Raw genomic sequence first — 16380 nt, 5'->3', positions numbered from 1 at the left:
CAAACAAAAATCCCTTAGAACCAATCCATCCAATTCTCATCTGTGACTCCCAAGACACTCTAGTTTCACATTTATCACTAGTCAAAAGGATGGGCAAAATACTTAACATCTCTACTGAAATACTGAGTATATGAGTAATGCCATAGCCTGTCAAAGAATTTGTACACGACTGTAMAAATTCTGTACACGACTGTACACGACTAAAGGCTGAGGACTATGAGAACATTAGAAATGCCTCTTACCTACTGAAAAGCAGGGCACTGTGATTTATTAGAAGACAAACTTATGTGTCTATATCTAACACATGATCCATGGCTAGAACTGATAGGTGCTGCTAAACTGCAAAGAATAAATCTTAATGAAGACTCTCCCGAATCTACTAACCTTCAAGTAACACTTGAAAGCTCTTTTTTATTTATCTTTTTTTTTACCTGAGGGACTGTAAATAGAGAAATATTGAGGACGATGATCTTAAAATGATCTTAAAAGAGAATTTATCTATAGTTTGCCAAGTAGGTGGATAAAACTCACTGAGTTATACTATTGCACAAATGTACAGCATTATGCCATGGATCTACCTGTCATACAGAGTTGCACCTCTCAGTACCCTCTAAAGAAAATAAAACTACTATGGCACTGGCACCTTTTAGAGCCGCTTTGAGCCCAAGGGACTAAGAGTTGCTGAAGTGTAGCTAGATCTAAAGGTGATGGATCAAATAGCCAAATTCTTCAGCATATGGGACAAAGTTTGCAATAAGTAGAAGACAGAAGGAAGAATGAACTGCTTTGTAGTTTTTCTGACAGGACAATGGCTAATGAGTATAAAACCTGGAAGATTCATTGACATATATGGAAGAATATCTTTATTGTGAGGGTAACAGAGAGCTAGAAGAGRCTGCCTAGAGAGACTGTGGAGTCTCCCTCTTTGGAGATCTTCAAAACATACCCTTTGCCACATGCTCTTGGTGTCCCTGCCTAAACAGGAGGGTTAGAGGTCCCTTCCAATCTTCCAACCATTTTGTGATTCTGTGAATTTTGTCACGTATGTTTGTCAAAATCACTTTGATTAGTAAACAAGTATGTCTTATGAGATCTTCCAAACTGAATAACCACCAAGTTTTTCTTAACTTCCAGAACTAAGTAGTTTATTATTTAAGTTTGAAGATATAAAGGTGGCTAATTATCACTTTAATTAATTATCATTACTAAAAAAGAATTCAAATTCCTGTAGTCCACTTTAACTCAAAAAACCCCTTCTCTTTGCTTGTTCCCTGTAGTCTGTAGTTCACTGTGTATTTCTCCCAGTTCATTGGTCAGTAAAATCTCATTATATTCTCCAGACACACAAATTCCCAGACACCAATGTGTTAGGAGTGAAAATACAGAGATTTTGAATTGGCAACAAGAGTTACGAAAGATGTTATAAAATATGGGGTGGCATTTCAGAGCAAAGAAGTCTGTTCATGAAAAATCCAGGTTGTGTCCCCAGAAAGACTGTGGAAAGGAAGGAGTTTCTTTCAAATAAATATCTAGGTAGTATTTTAGCTGAAAACCCTCTGTCACAGTACTTCTGAATTTGACCCTGAAGCTGCTAAAACTGTCTGCGCAGTTGAAGCCACTACCCAAGTCTCACTCTCCTAACTCACATCTAGTGACAGATGTGACTGTGAAACAGAGGATGTGTCTCTCCTCCCACCTAACCCAGCTGCTTTGAGCCTCAGCAAGAGCACAACTGCCTCTTTTCCTTCCTCGTCAAAGGTGGGAGTTACAAAGAAAGAGAAAAATCTTGAGAGGACGTCTGTGGTGATACTGCACTGCACAGCAGGGCTGGAGAAATGGTAGGCACCTTGCCGGGCTCTGTTACAGGAAATGTGCACGTGAAAGCACAGAGAGGAGAGGGAGCGAGTCCTGCTGAGCCATAAGCAGGCGTGGGAAGGTACAAGAGCAACATCATCCTCAGCACAGTAACAGTGCTGACAACTGACAGGTTTTATACATTTTTTGCGATTTAGCAAACTCTGTTATGCAGCAGCCACACTGTTTCCTGCTACATAAAATACTGAAAATTTGATAAGCAAAACACCAGGTTAAAATGGTGCAAATCACCAGAAAAGTCCCACCACTGTATGTGATACTCCTCTGAATAACTGGGGCGAGAATAGCTTTGCTTTTTCTACTTACGATAATACTTCTGAAAGAAGCCCATAGTTCATTAAATTAAACATTAAAGTAGCATAATATTTTAGCTATGGCAGTGATATAAAGGTATCTAGTGAGAGAAGTTGTCATTGCTTATTCTAAATAATATCTTATCTTAGTGCTAAGTGCACTAGCAAGGAGAGAAAAAGATAACTAATGCATTTCTGTAGGACATTCAAGTCTAGGAAAGTCTATAGATGGAAAGTGTCTGTTTTATACCTTGCTTCTAGTGTCTCCTACTAAGCCATCACTAGTTTGCTCAAAATGCAGCTGCAGGCCCAGGAAATTTCCTGATGAGATTTGTTGCTATTCCTTAGGTAGAGGTAGTCCATGGATACTTAACAAAAAACATTCATGATTTTGTTACAGTCATATATCCATATTATTCTCCTTAAAAAAAAAAAAAMCCMMAAAAAACAGAGCAATAGGAAGAAAATTGCAGTATTACAATATGCCTCTATATAGCTCTGACCTTTACCTAGCTCTATACAGGATGTCCCCAATATCCACTGACAGGAGCCCTCCAAACCTTCCTGGGAACATGTCCGTTCCAATATGAGGGAGTCTGATGAAAGTGATGACTTGTTTTGCTACTTCAGATTACTGCCAGTCCTCTTTAGACCTAAAGTATTCGTTCAATATACTCATGCCAATTTTCATCAGCTGAAGGCCTGACACACAAGGTTTAATGTTAAAGAAGGAAGCTCTGAACTACCATGAGATGAACTAATACTCTGTGAAAAGCAAATCTTTTCCACATTAGCTTTCTCAACAAGACAGAGAGTTCTGAGTGTGATGAATGAACTGATGTAAGAAAACGCTCTTTGTCTGATTTCCYTGGAAGAGCTGAGTGCGGAACAAAGGAAGCAAGGCATTCATGGTGAGAAATGTTTGGGGAAGTGGCATAAATTATAAAACGTTCCAAACAATGGGGGATTATTCAGATGGGAAAAAAGACTAACAAAGAGGCATATAGATTATTCAAAATACCTCTCCTGGAGGCAGAGCATTTGCTTCTCTATCATATAAAAAAAGACTGAYTCTCATTTCACTTTGAACAGCCTGAATAGGACTGTTTATAGTCCCATGAGCAGACTTCAGTCTTCTCCGATCTTTCTGCATTTCCACCACACACTTTTTAACAGCTGTTCTTCCCTCCACATCTTTTGGGGATATTATGCTGTGATCCAGAAAGGTTACCCCTGGTTACCATCTGTTTTACTTGTCAAGCCAACTGGCACCTCTTACTTCTATGAACAGGGTTAGTACATCATGGCACAAGAACATCTTCTTTCAAACAAGATAGAATTTATTTTGCTGAAAGAAGACATGCAGACAGGGGAGTGGATTTATTGCAGGAGACCTCCTTGCCTAAGACTTTCCTTAAGCTTGCCATTTTCATCCTTCCCTTGTGCAAGCTGATCTTAATATTAACACTCCTGAATCTATTGGAGATGGATTTATGTTCTCCTTTACTCCGGATTGCTTTCTGTGCTTCATACTTGCAGATTATCCCTTAATTTATTTTTGCCAGGACTGCATAATGATAAGGATTTCTTGATTGTCAGGTTTAAGGCTATATCTTTGGGGGGGGGAAAAAAAAAAAAAAAAAAGATCTGCTAAATTTACCAGCATCTGAAGGAAGCTTCAGCCTGTTGTGGCACATTGTCCTAGCCACCTTGAAGGTACATACATGAGACTATTCCATCCCTCAAGGTTTTGTTTCATTTGCAATTTTGGCCAGCATACTACTCAAGAAAAAAAATATTAACATTTAATCACGGTGATTTTTTAAAAGCTCATGCCAGATTCTCAGCTGGTGTCAATCAGTCTGACTCTTTTAACTTCAAGRGAAATGTACTACTTTATACAAGCTGATAGTATAATCCACAATCTTCAAAAGCACACAGAAAATAAATATTGGCAAAGCCTCTTAAGAGGACTTCTAATTTGGACTGATAGCCTCTCACCTCCATAAACTTATAAAACAGAGCTTCCTGTTTCTAAACTTGTTTCCTGGTCAACAACACAAAATGGTAACATAGGAAGGAAAGAAAATCCCCTTTAAATTGATGGGTTTTTTTTATTATACACTACTAATGAAATGTTTCATAAATATGTTTATACCATAGAGTGCATCTTGTCAARGATGGGGATTTCAGGAGAGAGAGCAGAAGGTGACTAGATTTGCTGTATGTAGGGAAAAAAACCTGTAGGCCACACTATAAAGCAATTTTACTATCATTAATTTTCTCTGCCTGTGAGAGAGGAACTCTTTTAACTGTTTTAACAACCYGTACAGAGCCCCCAGCACATAGTCTGTGAATGTGGGCTACACACAGAGCTGGAATTTAACCTAAGCAYGGAAAAAATAATGGATAATGTAAAAGGCCAACTGTTTAGAGCAGTCTCACACAAACTAATGGGTACTTGTTTTTATAGACATAAGGCAATGATGTTGAGTCAGTTCTGGATGATATTTTACCTGGCCTCAAAAGCATCCCAGACCCCATGGGAGTGCTCTGTTTTTTTCCTCTGCTTTCTTCTGAATATTTATGGGGGCTGAACAAAGACTTCTTTAAATTAGTTGTGTGGATTTACTCTCTGTTATTATTAGATGGAATATAGATTACATCCTATGATTATGTATGAAACTTTAAAATCTAAACCCTCAGCTTCTGAAGCACAGCTTCAGAAATAGTCAGAAGGCAAAATATATATACATTTTGCTTCCTATTAATCAGGGTACATATCCAAAGACACAAAGGAGCCAAAGGGATCTTCAGTCAAACAAGAATAATGTTTTCTCTTTAACAGATCCCTATCTCTTATATATCCCTTCCTGTACATTTAGGGACAGATTTGCTGAAAAACTATTTTTAGACTACATATTCATAGCATACAGACTACCTAAACTACAGATGATGACATAATATCAAAATAGAACAACACCTAATATACTTAGTCATTTGGAAAATCTATTCAGGCCTTAGATGAGATCAGAGGTCTTTTGGAAATACAGAGAATATACTACAGCCTACAGGGAAAAAAGAAGCTACACCAAATCATGGACATATTCATACTGCAGTAATTAAACTAACAATGTGATAGTTGTATGTTTTTTTTGTGGTCCCTTCCAGAAGCTTCTTGAACAAGTGCTATTGGTTATAGCAAGCCAGTATATAATAGGGGGGAAACATTGTGGTTGGGGAAAGAGGGAGGGGAAGAGAAAAAGGGAGAGAGAAAAAAACACATTTTATAGACTGGTGTAATTGTTTCTACATTAAAGCTGTGTGCTGTGTGTACCCCTTTCTGTGAATTGACCATAAGCTGATAATGATTTTATGTAAGTGTGGTTGCTGCTGTCAAGAATTCACTACATATTCATGAACAAATTTCTGTCTTTCTGGCAATTCTTATTCTGTAACTGAGATAAAAGAAAAGGGGAATAACAAATAGTACTGAATACTCTTGTGTATTAGGGATACCCTTCATAAAGGGTTGATCCTGAGCCTCAAAGGTGAATCTTCACTTTTGTTCAAGTGACAAACCAGGGTCAGGCAGAAAAAAGCAGAGTAGAAGTGAAACTAAGGCCAGTATTTGTCATGAGGAGTTATCTCACACAGCATTACTAACACCTAAGCAGGTTTGTGTTGTGTGACTCAGCTTCATGTTGAACAGTACAAGGGTAGCACTGTGAAATAGCTAGTAGGGTTGCTRTATAGGACTGTTCTTCACTAAGAAGAACATGTTTATGAATCAAACTTAGCACTAGTCACAAGTGAAGGTCAAAGGAATAATGCATGCTACAATCCAAAGATGAACCAATTAGTTGACAGGCTTAGGGACAGATATACAGAAATTAAAATAAGTAAATAAGTATATATATAAATAAACTAAGCTCCCTGTAGTTTTGGTATGTTCAATAGCCTCTCCATGGATTTCATGAAGCTGAAAGGCCGTTAGCCAGTTTATGTGGTTCTCACAGATGGGTTTTGGTTTCATGTAAAACTTTCTTTACATTTTCTGAGTTCAACCATAAGCTGGGAACCTGTCTCCCCTTTCTCCCTGGCTCTAGATTTTTTTTTCCCTATGCCTTGTCCCAGAGATTTCCTGTAATTCCTGCAACCTAATACTTGAGGTACTATGTTATTCAATGAATATTAACTTTCCTTACCTGACTTCAGAAACACTATTGTTTCTTGAGAACGGGTAGACAGAGCTCTATTCTATTCTGATGGTAAATAAATATGCTAACAATTAGCATGACATTAAAATCATTGAAAGTAAAAGAAAATGCTCTCTGTGAAAAAATRCACTGTCACCTGGTGAGGTCATTTTCAAATCTCAGTACATGTCTTTGTGCACTGAATACTCTAAGTGTTATAAGAACAATTGTYAATCATATCTAATGCAAATATGCAGTGGAAAAAAATGTCTACAGGACAATATTGTCAAGAAAGACACTGGAGTTACTGAAGTACTCTGAGGGGCTGCTTGGGTTTTGATGAACTACCTCCAAATCTAGTCTGAACAATGCTATGATACTTTTATAAGCATTGAAATAAATTTAATACAATTCCAATTATATTTTAAATAATTAAATTGCTATATATTTTAAGATTTGAATAATATTTCAAAATCTAGTCTTGCCTAATATGAATTTTGTATGTTCTAAATATTAAAAGAGAAATTACAATGTATTCCTTTTCCTTTAACTGTACTAAAGCAGGTTGAACCTACTTGTATAAACCATTCAACTGGCATAAGTCAAACTAAAGGCAAGACTCTCAAAAATGAAGACAAAACAAAAATAAGATTTATGATACTTGTGTCCAATTCATGACTCACTTTCTCTATATTCGGAGTATGACGAAAAATTTGGATTATACCTTTATAACTTGAAAAATAATCCTGGATGTTTATAGATTGTCTGCTTTGATTAAAATCTTTCCCACCATTGCTTAATATTTCATTTCTTGTTTCATTTCTTGTTCTTATTTTACCAGGCTGCCATAGTGAGATGTAGGATCTTTTTGTATTATTTTCTTTATTTCATAAAATATATATAAATAGTAACCCACAAAACTCTTTTGACTCTTTTTGACTCTTTTGAAGATAAGAAAATTCTTCAGGAAATTATGTCATGCTCATCAACCTCCTTAACTGAAGTTTATTTAAATTGCTTATCTTGTTTGRTTTTTTGTGTGTGTGTTTCTTTTTTTGAATGACTTTTTCGTATGTTGAAAAAGGGTTTAATAGCTTCTTCTGGTTCACGAAAAGAAAATTAGAAGTCAGGAGAAACATGATAAAAATCAAGGAATGACAGTATTTTGAGTGAGATGATGGACTTAGTGAGTCTGAAATCTCCTTGAACATTCCAGCCAGAAAATACAGTGCTAAATTTCTGCTGTATCTCATATGGCTGGACTGGAGAAGGCTTGTGATCAAATTTTTTCAGTTCTCCATACCGTTTAACTCCAGGAAAATTGTAAAATCCTTTTATAACAGCTCCAGCTAGTATTTCCTTGGGGAAAACTCTTCTGTAATCTGTAGAGTGGAATTCACTCCTGGAGACCTCCACATGCTCTCACTGGCTGTGCTTCCCTATGCATCCCACCTATTTTTGTGCTATCATCATGGGACTGATATCCACCAGACAGAAGAGACTGAGAAAAGGAAAGAAGTTAACATGTTCTTGCCTTCTGTGACATTGCCTGCTTCTATGGCATGTCCTGGGAGATGGACAGGATTTATAGAATACATATGGGCTTAGATTGAGTTTAGACTGGCAAAAAAGAATATATGATTACAGGCAGTCAAACTTCTGGGTATAGTGCAGATGTGTCCTATTGATACATATCAGTTAGAGAACTAGTTAGAGAATCAGTAGTTTCAGGCCTCATTTCATTTTGGGAAGGCTGAGACAATTCAGAGGTTTGTTGAATCATAATAACTTACATAATCGTAATATTATTTTAAATTGGAACTTTAGTTTGGCTCATGTTGTTGGACCAGTTCTTACAAATTGGAAATTGTTTCCATCTTCTCAATTCTTCCATATTTTATGCTTTGATTTTTTTAGATATAGAATTTTCCATAAGATTTTACTGCTTGTAGTTATTCAAATTGGAAAAATTCAGAGTTCATTTAAGGAAAGAAAGCTATAACAGGAAGGAACGGTAAAAAGAATCTGTCTTTTTGGACATGAGTTAAAAATAAATATCTAGCAAACATCAAAGACCAGTCTGCTCAATGACAGTCTGCACTAATGTTTTTCCACAAAGTATTGATTTTTACCATAATAAGCAGGATAGGTTAGGTTCTAAAAATTCTATTGTGAGTTCATCCTTTGTAACGAATGCTTTTAGAATGTTATTCATTAATTCATGTATGCTTGTTATGATTTATTGTGTTGTCATCTTTTTCATATTGGAGATGAAAATAAGTATAAGGAAACTACTTGATCTCACATTGGAGAGAGAACTATTATGGAACCCTAGAGGGAGCCCTCTGACACTCTGCACATTTGGAGCAAAAAGACAACCCACAGAAAACTCAGAATATAGGACTGAAAATGAGGTAGACATATAAAGAGACAAATAGGCATGTAGCTTTTCCATATCTCTTGCCATATTTTTTTTCAAGATGCAGAACAATTTGTTTTTAATAGACAACTATAAGAACATTTGTGATATTTTCGTGAAACTATATACCTAAAGTGATTGTTTCTTAAAGACAAAATTTTTTCTTCCGCCCAAAAAGGAATAAAATCTATGATCAATTTTCAATAAGAATTTACTCCTCTTTMTTTCCACTACTGACAATATTCACATTCCAACACATTTTCTTCCATATCCTCTTCTTTTCAGAAGCCTGTCATTTTTCATTCATTCCACTCAAAAACAACATGAATGCAGCAGTTTCAAAATACATTAGTTTTAAAGTTCAATGAACTTCTTCCTACTGTAAAATAGTTTTTAATAAAGGATACTTGAAAAAAAAAACAGAAAATTCAGAGAAATATATTTTTCATCATTTTTTTCTCAATTAGAATGCAAGTAAAAGATAGAGGAACAGTTTGTATGAGAGCTATGGCTTCTGCAGAGCATTATTTTACAATGATGAAGTCACTAAAGGAGTCTGTTTTGTTCTGACACTGAGCTCGGTTTTTGTTAAAGTATATTTACACTTGTAAAATTAAGAAAATTGTTCTACTTATAAAGCCCACTTCTTTCCTTCCTCTCCTACYTCTTTTTCTTCATGATAAAATCTAGAACTGTTTTCATCCCAGCTTCATATGACTCACTACAATAAAGATAAGTAGGAAGCATATGACAAGAAAAATTCTGTAGTCATATTTTGCAGAATGTATTACGCCATAAAATATACAATTATTTATTTGAATTTTAAAGTTTGTTAAGTTCTGGCCTATAAAACAAAACAAAACAAAACAAACCCCTCTAATCTTAATGCAATCTGTATAAAAGGAGCTGCTCCATCAGGAGTGTCACTGATGTAAACAGGAGACAAATTAGATACTTATAGTGGTTCTTTTTCCCCTCTTTGGTACTTTTTCTATAATGTACTCTATATAGATCTGAGATTTGAAAATGTCTATTAAGCAGACATACACTTGTGTTCATCTGTATTGCTCTGTACCTCCTAACAAGCCAGCTACTGAAAAATCACTGAAAATCTTGTCAAATCCATAGGCATCTAAAGCCAAAGGCTTTACACTAAGCATTTAACATGATCTTCTTGAAAGAAAAGTCAATAATATTGTCATATACATTCATTTTGTTGTAGTAGGACTGGCTAAAGCCCATGCAATATGTAATTAAGGACCATTTTTTCATGAGTAAATCTCCTTGCAGTGTAGCAGATAAGAGGTATCTTACTGATTACTCTGTTTATGGTTATTTCAGAGAACTTTCAAGTGAACTGTTGAGTATATAGTATCTGTTAATAAGATATATTTGTGATACAAATTTATTCTGAAGTCATGAACAAGCATCTCCTTTACTGGGCAAGATTTTTGGGAGTTAATGGTGCAACAGTTGCTGCACTTAGTTCACAGATTTTTAAAAGGTCGAGGCTGTTAATCACATTATTAAATTGGTCCTTTAAACAATGATGTGAATACTTGGGGTTGGGTGGGGTGCAGTTTGGGAAACTTGGTTGCCATGAGAGATTTAAATGATGAGTTAGTGTTACTCCATGGAAAAACACTAGCTGAGAAGCTGATCTCTGCTTTTGAGAAAAGTCTTTAAGGACAGAATGTAAGCTTTTGTAATGAGAATGTCCATAATGAGGAATTAGCTGCTTAGGTAGCTGATGGGTTAAATTAGCATTGACAGGTAAGTAACACCATGGGTTCTTCATGAATTTTAATTTTAACAAGAACATGAAAAATACTAAGTGAAATATAACTAAATATTTATTTTTATGTGATTTTTTTTTTTTTTTTGTAATTTATTATTATTTTCTATTGAAAAAGTGTCTAATAGTTTCTGGCCACCCAGAGAGGCCTTATATTAAATTTCACAAAAGCCAGATTCCTGCCCAAAAAACATTAGAACTTGGGTGCAACAATAGATATTTTCTGTCCATAGGCAGAGGGCAAATGGATATTCTCCCAGACCTCTTTCTTGCACTTGATTATACAGTTGGTTATAAAAGAATGTTAGCTCTCAAAAAAGAAGTATTCAGACATGTTTGAAGTGTATGTATAATAGTTTGAGTTTTTATGAAAAGAGCACAAGGAGTACATCTACATTAGTGATAGAGAACACAGAAAGGATTATTTTTGTTGTGAATGGCCTAATGCCTATGCTTGGAATATTTCTGTAGTGACTCAAGTCTTACTCGTGCTGTTAAAATACCTCTCCAGATGGAACCACAGCTGAAGACATGAACATAGGTACGGTCCAACTGCTCTGCACACACAGGTTCACCTAGAGCATGTGGCACAGGATTGCATCCAGGTGGGTTTCCAGAGAAGGAGACAGAAATCAAAGAATTATGCAGAATTCACTTTTCCTAGATGCATACTTGAAATGACAAAAACATTTTTTGTGTGTGTTTTTGTGCAGTTTTGTGCATAGAAACCACCCTCAAACAATGAACACGATTGTTTAGTACTTACACTTTGACATGTAATTTTAATAGCTTCTGCTCTTGTTTTGTCAACAGGTTCATTTAGTAGCTGCCTCATTACTTTTCAAATTATAGGAGAAAGTAATTCAAATTAATGAAAGCTACTAGCACTTTGAAGTCAATATTGTTGTAAAGCTGCAGGGGAAAAGTAACTAAATTTAATAAAGGAAGCAGTTTCTAAATTAAGTTCTGTGCCATCTATGATTTTAAATTTTGTAGATGTAAACTCAAAGATGATTTTCAAATATACAATTGGATTTCAGGTCTGGAATAAAAAAGTCTGAATAAGGTACAGCAGTGCTGATGTGGTTTTGCTGGATGAAGACTCTAGATGGAATTTAGTTTTTATGTGAAATGGAATATTTTAAGCTAATGCAAAGGCCAGATTCTGAGGTAGATTAAGGTGCCTCCAGGTAAAATTCACTCTTGTTTGGAAACACAGCAAAATACTTTATTTCGTACCATGCTCAATTTAAAAAGCAATACAATATTCTACAGTTTTTATTGTCATTTGAACAGAGATGAACAGAGTTAGCAGAATTCACCCCAATGCAATTAAAGAACATTTTAGATTGCAGAGGATAATCAAATCAGAAAACTTTGCCTTTGCCTCTTGTCTTCTTTTGTAATCATAAAATACCAAACACAGAATCRCACAGAATGGTTGAGGTTGGAAGGGATCTCTAGCGATCATCTAGTCCAACCCCTCTGCTCCAGCAGGGACACCCAGAACACGGGGCACAGGATGGCATCCAGGCAGGTTTGGAAGATCTCCGGAGAAGGAGACTCCACAACCTCCCTGGGAAGCCTGTTCCAGGGCTCTGTCACCCTCACAGGAAAGAAGTTCTTTCTCATATGGAGAAGGAACTTCCCGTGTTTCAACTTATACTCATTGTCCCTTGTCCTATCACTGGCAACCACTGAGGATATTCTATGATATCTATGGATATCATCATATATCTCTCTTCTGAGATATCTGATCTGGTATGATAGATCTAAGATATCTCTCTTCTAGATATCTCGCTTCTGAGAATATCTTCTATGATATCTTCAAAATCTTCTAAGATGTCTATCGTGAGAAAAACAAATGGGCTCATACAGAACTTTCTTATGAAGCTACTTTGTCTTCTTTCACATGGTCTATCTAAGGTTAAAAGATATTAGGATTCCATAATTTTATGACAAATAGTATGATTCCATATCCAGCACTGATACAGAGTGTAGAGGCAATCTTGAACACCATTTTATACATTTATTTGACTAAGAGTGAACAGATTTCAGTATAGCAAAGAGAAATTATAAAAAAAAATATATTTTTAAAATCTTTATTTGTCACCTGCCTATTTCCCAGCATAAATCATTATTTGGCTTTTTTCTTCCATGTCTGTTTCTCTATTATATAAACATAAAAAAACCCCACAGTTCTTGTATCAAAATATTTTCTCTTATTTGTGGATGGGAGACAGAGGAAGGAATCTTTCAGCTTCTGTCACTATTTCATTGCTTGTTTCTGACATTTTTGTAATGTAGCATATGATCCTGAGAAGGCCTTTGTATCTTCTTTTGTTCTGGTAGTAAAGACTGATAAGTAAGTTCTCTTCTTAAAATAGTTATTTTCTATTTTGTACTATCTAAGAAAGTAGTTATTGACACTTTTGCTAGAAAATAGTTCTCAATTTCCTTGGCCATAAAATAAAATAAAAAAATTATCTCRAACTTTTCATATCGTGTTTGGAAATATGCTCAGATAAAGTCAATAATAGAAATGCTTTTCATATCTGTTATACTTTTGCAATCATTTAGCCAAATGATAAGTTATGCATCAGTATTCAGATGACTTGAGGTTGGTGTTCATTAGACTCAGCATTATTATTTCTACATTATGCAATTTCCATTGCCAGAGGATGGTACCATGGTTCACTGGACTGTACCATWTTATCTCTCCAGTTTCTATGAACATCATTGTGTTTGCTAAAAAATTAGGGATAATCATGATGTTTTGAAGAGTGCTTCACATCAATGTAACCACTTGAACAGGCAAATCAAGATGAAATTTTGCAAGTGCAATATGAGCTATTTCATTTGAAATGATCTGTGTGCGTATATAGTGCATACAATTTGTGCTTTTACCAGATGGGCTTTTCAATCGAAATACTGAGCTTGAGGCTTCTTTTCTCTCTGTATGTTGACCAACTAACTCAGATATGTATAGATGAGTTGCAGTAGTATATCTGAATTACGAATATAAACAAAAAAACTTAACATATAGAACTCCTGATTGAAGACCACTGCTTTAAAATAATCAATATGCTTCTGAGAGAATACAGACATTTTGCCCTGTACTTTTTCTTATGTGTTTACTACTTTAAGAGAGGAAGTCAGACCTTGTCTGACTGCCAGGGAAACGCAATCATGCCAAGCAAATCCTCTCTTTCCTCATGCACTAAGCAAATCTGTGACAGACCAATGCTCAGGACATCTATATTAAACTCATGATGAGCCAGAGTAGGAAAACAGTGGAGAAATATTCAAATCAGCTCAGAAGATTTACCTACAGTTACAAAAGACTGGGATTTTGCAGTTCTGGGCTCCCCAGTACAAGAGGGTTGTGGAACTTCTACAGAGGGTCCAGCAGAGAGCAACAAAAATGATTAGGGGGCTGGAGCATCTCTCGTATGAGGAAAGACTAAATGAGCTGGGCCTGTTTAGCTTGGAGAAGAGAAGATTGAGAGGAGATCTTATCAATACATACAAATAACTGGGAGGATTTCCATATTTAACTGGGAGGATTTCCATATTTAATCTTCTATGAAAGATGTGGTAGTGACTGATAAAGATACAAATTCTACCCATTACCTTACTTGACTTTGCAGAATAGTCCAGGCAGAAATTTTCCTGGATGGGCCATCTGCCATACTTTTTGGAAGAATGCATTAGTGACTCTCAGTCTATTCTGTACAAATATGTTCCTGTTTGCTTTACTTCATGGAAATTCTAGAGAAAAGACCAGGGCCCAAATTAGAGAGGAAGGTAGGATAGAGATAGAAACTTCCCAAAGCTGGCATGACTATTTCAAAAACTTGTATCTACACCTATACTTGCTCAAGGTTACAAAGGCATGAGTATCTTGACCATTTGAATTCATTCCCACATTAATGAAGGTCCTCTCAATTACTAAGCTATATCCCAGAAAGAATTCTATTTGGGAATGAAGTACATTTCAAAATTAGAACATGCAGAACTATTTTCTCAATTTGTGAAACAAAATAAACCTCTGTTAGTTCTTTCCTATTCATTTTTCACAGCATAACATAAGACTTTTCATAAACAACAGCAGAAACAAAAGCCTATAAAATGGAAAAAAGAATAAATCAAGCAACATTCTAATATAATAGAGCATTTAAAAATGCTCTTTGGCTTATCTGTTAATAAGTTCTTCACTGATAGAAGGAAAATTGGTCAGGATTTCACTAGTTCTATTTTAAAATATAGAATTTACACTATTTTTAGAAGATCTTTACTTCTCAACTAATCTAGAGATTAGCCAATTTCAAACAACTGCAAACAGCCTCTGCTTTTCACTTCTTACAGGGAGAAGAAACTTTTGTGGCATTTCAAGTTACTTTCTATCTTTTGCTGTCATCTGGCAAACCCCTTTTTCAAATGAGCTGATATGGTGGCTTCTGTCTCCCCCATTGTCTGTGTTTTCCATTCAGGATCTCCTCTAATTTATAATACAATTTAATAATCATTCAGGCTCTATTATGAATAATAATCTTATTGTGTGCTGCCAACTGCACACAAGGTCTCACTCAAGCTGTGTGCTGTTATCTCTACACAACTAGATACTTTTCATTAGTCAGTCTATTCCCATTCAGGGAATAATCATCAACAGCAATAATCTGCAATTTCAGATTGCTTTCTATCCCAGAAGACCACAAAAGGCTTTAACTGCTTAATGTCATGGTCCAGCCAGATATGTTAAAATGTTTAATAGCACACGAAAATGCCAGATTCAAACAGTACAATCCATCGGGTTTGGGATGCAATTATTATATGTAGGATTTTGCAGTTACACATCCTTTTCAAGAAAACAGGGTGAAACCACCATCTGTACACCACATCCATTACATAAATAGAGTTGCACTCATTCAAGATGAGGCCCCATTTGCCTCACTGGAAGGATCAGGGAGCATTTAGATCAGAGTTACTTTGGTCATCTCAGGGTGCTAGTTTGACTAATCTAAAATAAAAATATTGTATTGCATGCTGAACCCAAATTTGAACCAATTTCAAAGTATTATTAACCAGAAAAACAATGTTAGGGTCTAAAAAAAGGTGTGTTGGAAGTCTGCAAAATGTTATAATACTCAGATCTTTTCAACTGGAAATGAGGAGGGAGCAAATAATTCATTATTTTCATTCAGAAAAAAAAAAAGTTAGTGTCTACATTGTTCTGTTTGTCCTTACCTTGAGAGGAACTGCTTTGTATTGATCTCTTAGCTACAAAAGCAACAATTCTCATAACAAAACATGGGCTGTGGAGTAGTTATGTAGTAGATGACACATTTCATAATGCCTTAGATTAGCCTTTGCAGTCTTCATAGATTAAACACATGTGGAACAAAGGGGCTTTTATGTTAGCATTTTGTAGGAATAGCATTGAAGATCCAGTTGGTATATGGGAATACACAAGAAGACAAAAAGTTGTCTTTTAGCAGAACTAAGACAATCTCAGTTACATCTCTTTGAGTAAAATGAGTGTGGTAGTTGCCATCTGTTTAAAGTAGCTAGGAATAAATACTGCAATTCATAACAAATATCTGAAATGTGACCTAGGTCTAGATAATTTTCCAATACAATCAAAAATCATCTGCAACAGATATAGTTTTAGCCAGTTCCTCTGAACCCTTCATAAAAAAGTAGACATCCCGAACAAAATTCCAGTATTGCAAATAGGTCACATCTAATTATTAATTCAATGGCTGAGCTAGGTATATTACTGTCTAGAGCTGATCTGTA

The sequence above is a fragment of the Nothoprocta perdicaria genome, unplaced genomic scaffold (assembly GCF_003342845.1).
Source record: "Nothoprocta perdicaria isolate Ctin4 unplaced genomic scaffold, notPer1 scaffold_198, whole genome shotgun sequence".
NCBI lineage: Eukaryota > Metazoa > Chordata > Aves > Tinamiformes > Tinamidae > Nothoprocta > Nothoprocta perdicaria.
Note: the sequence above shows the minus strand (reverse complement) of the source record.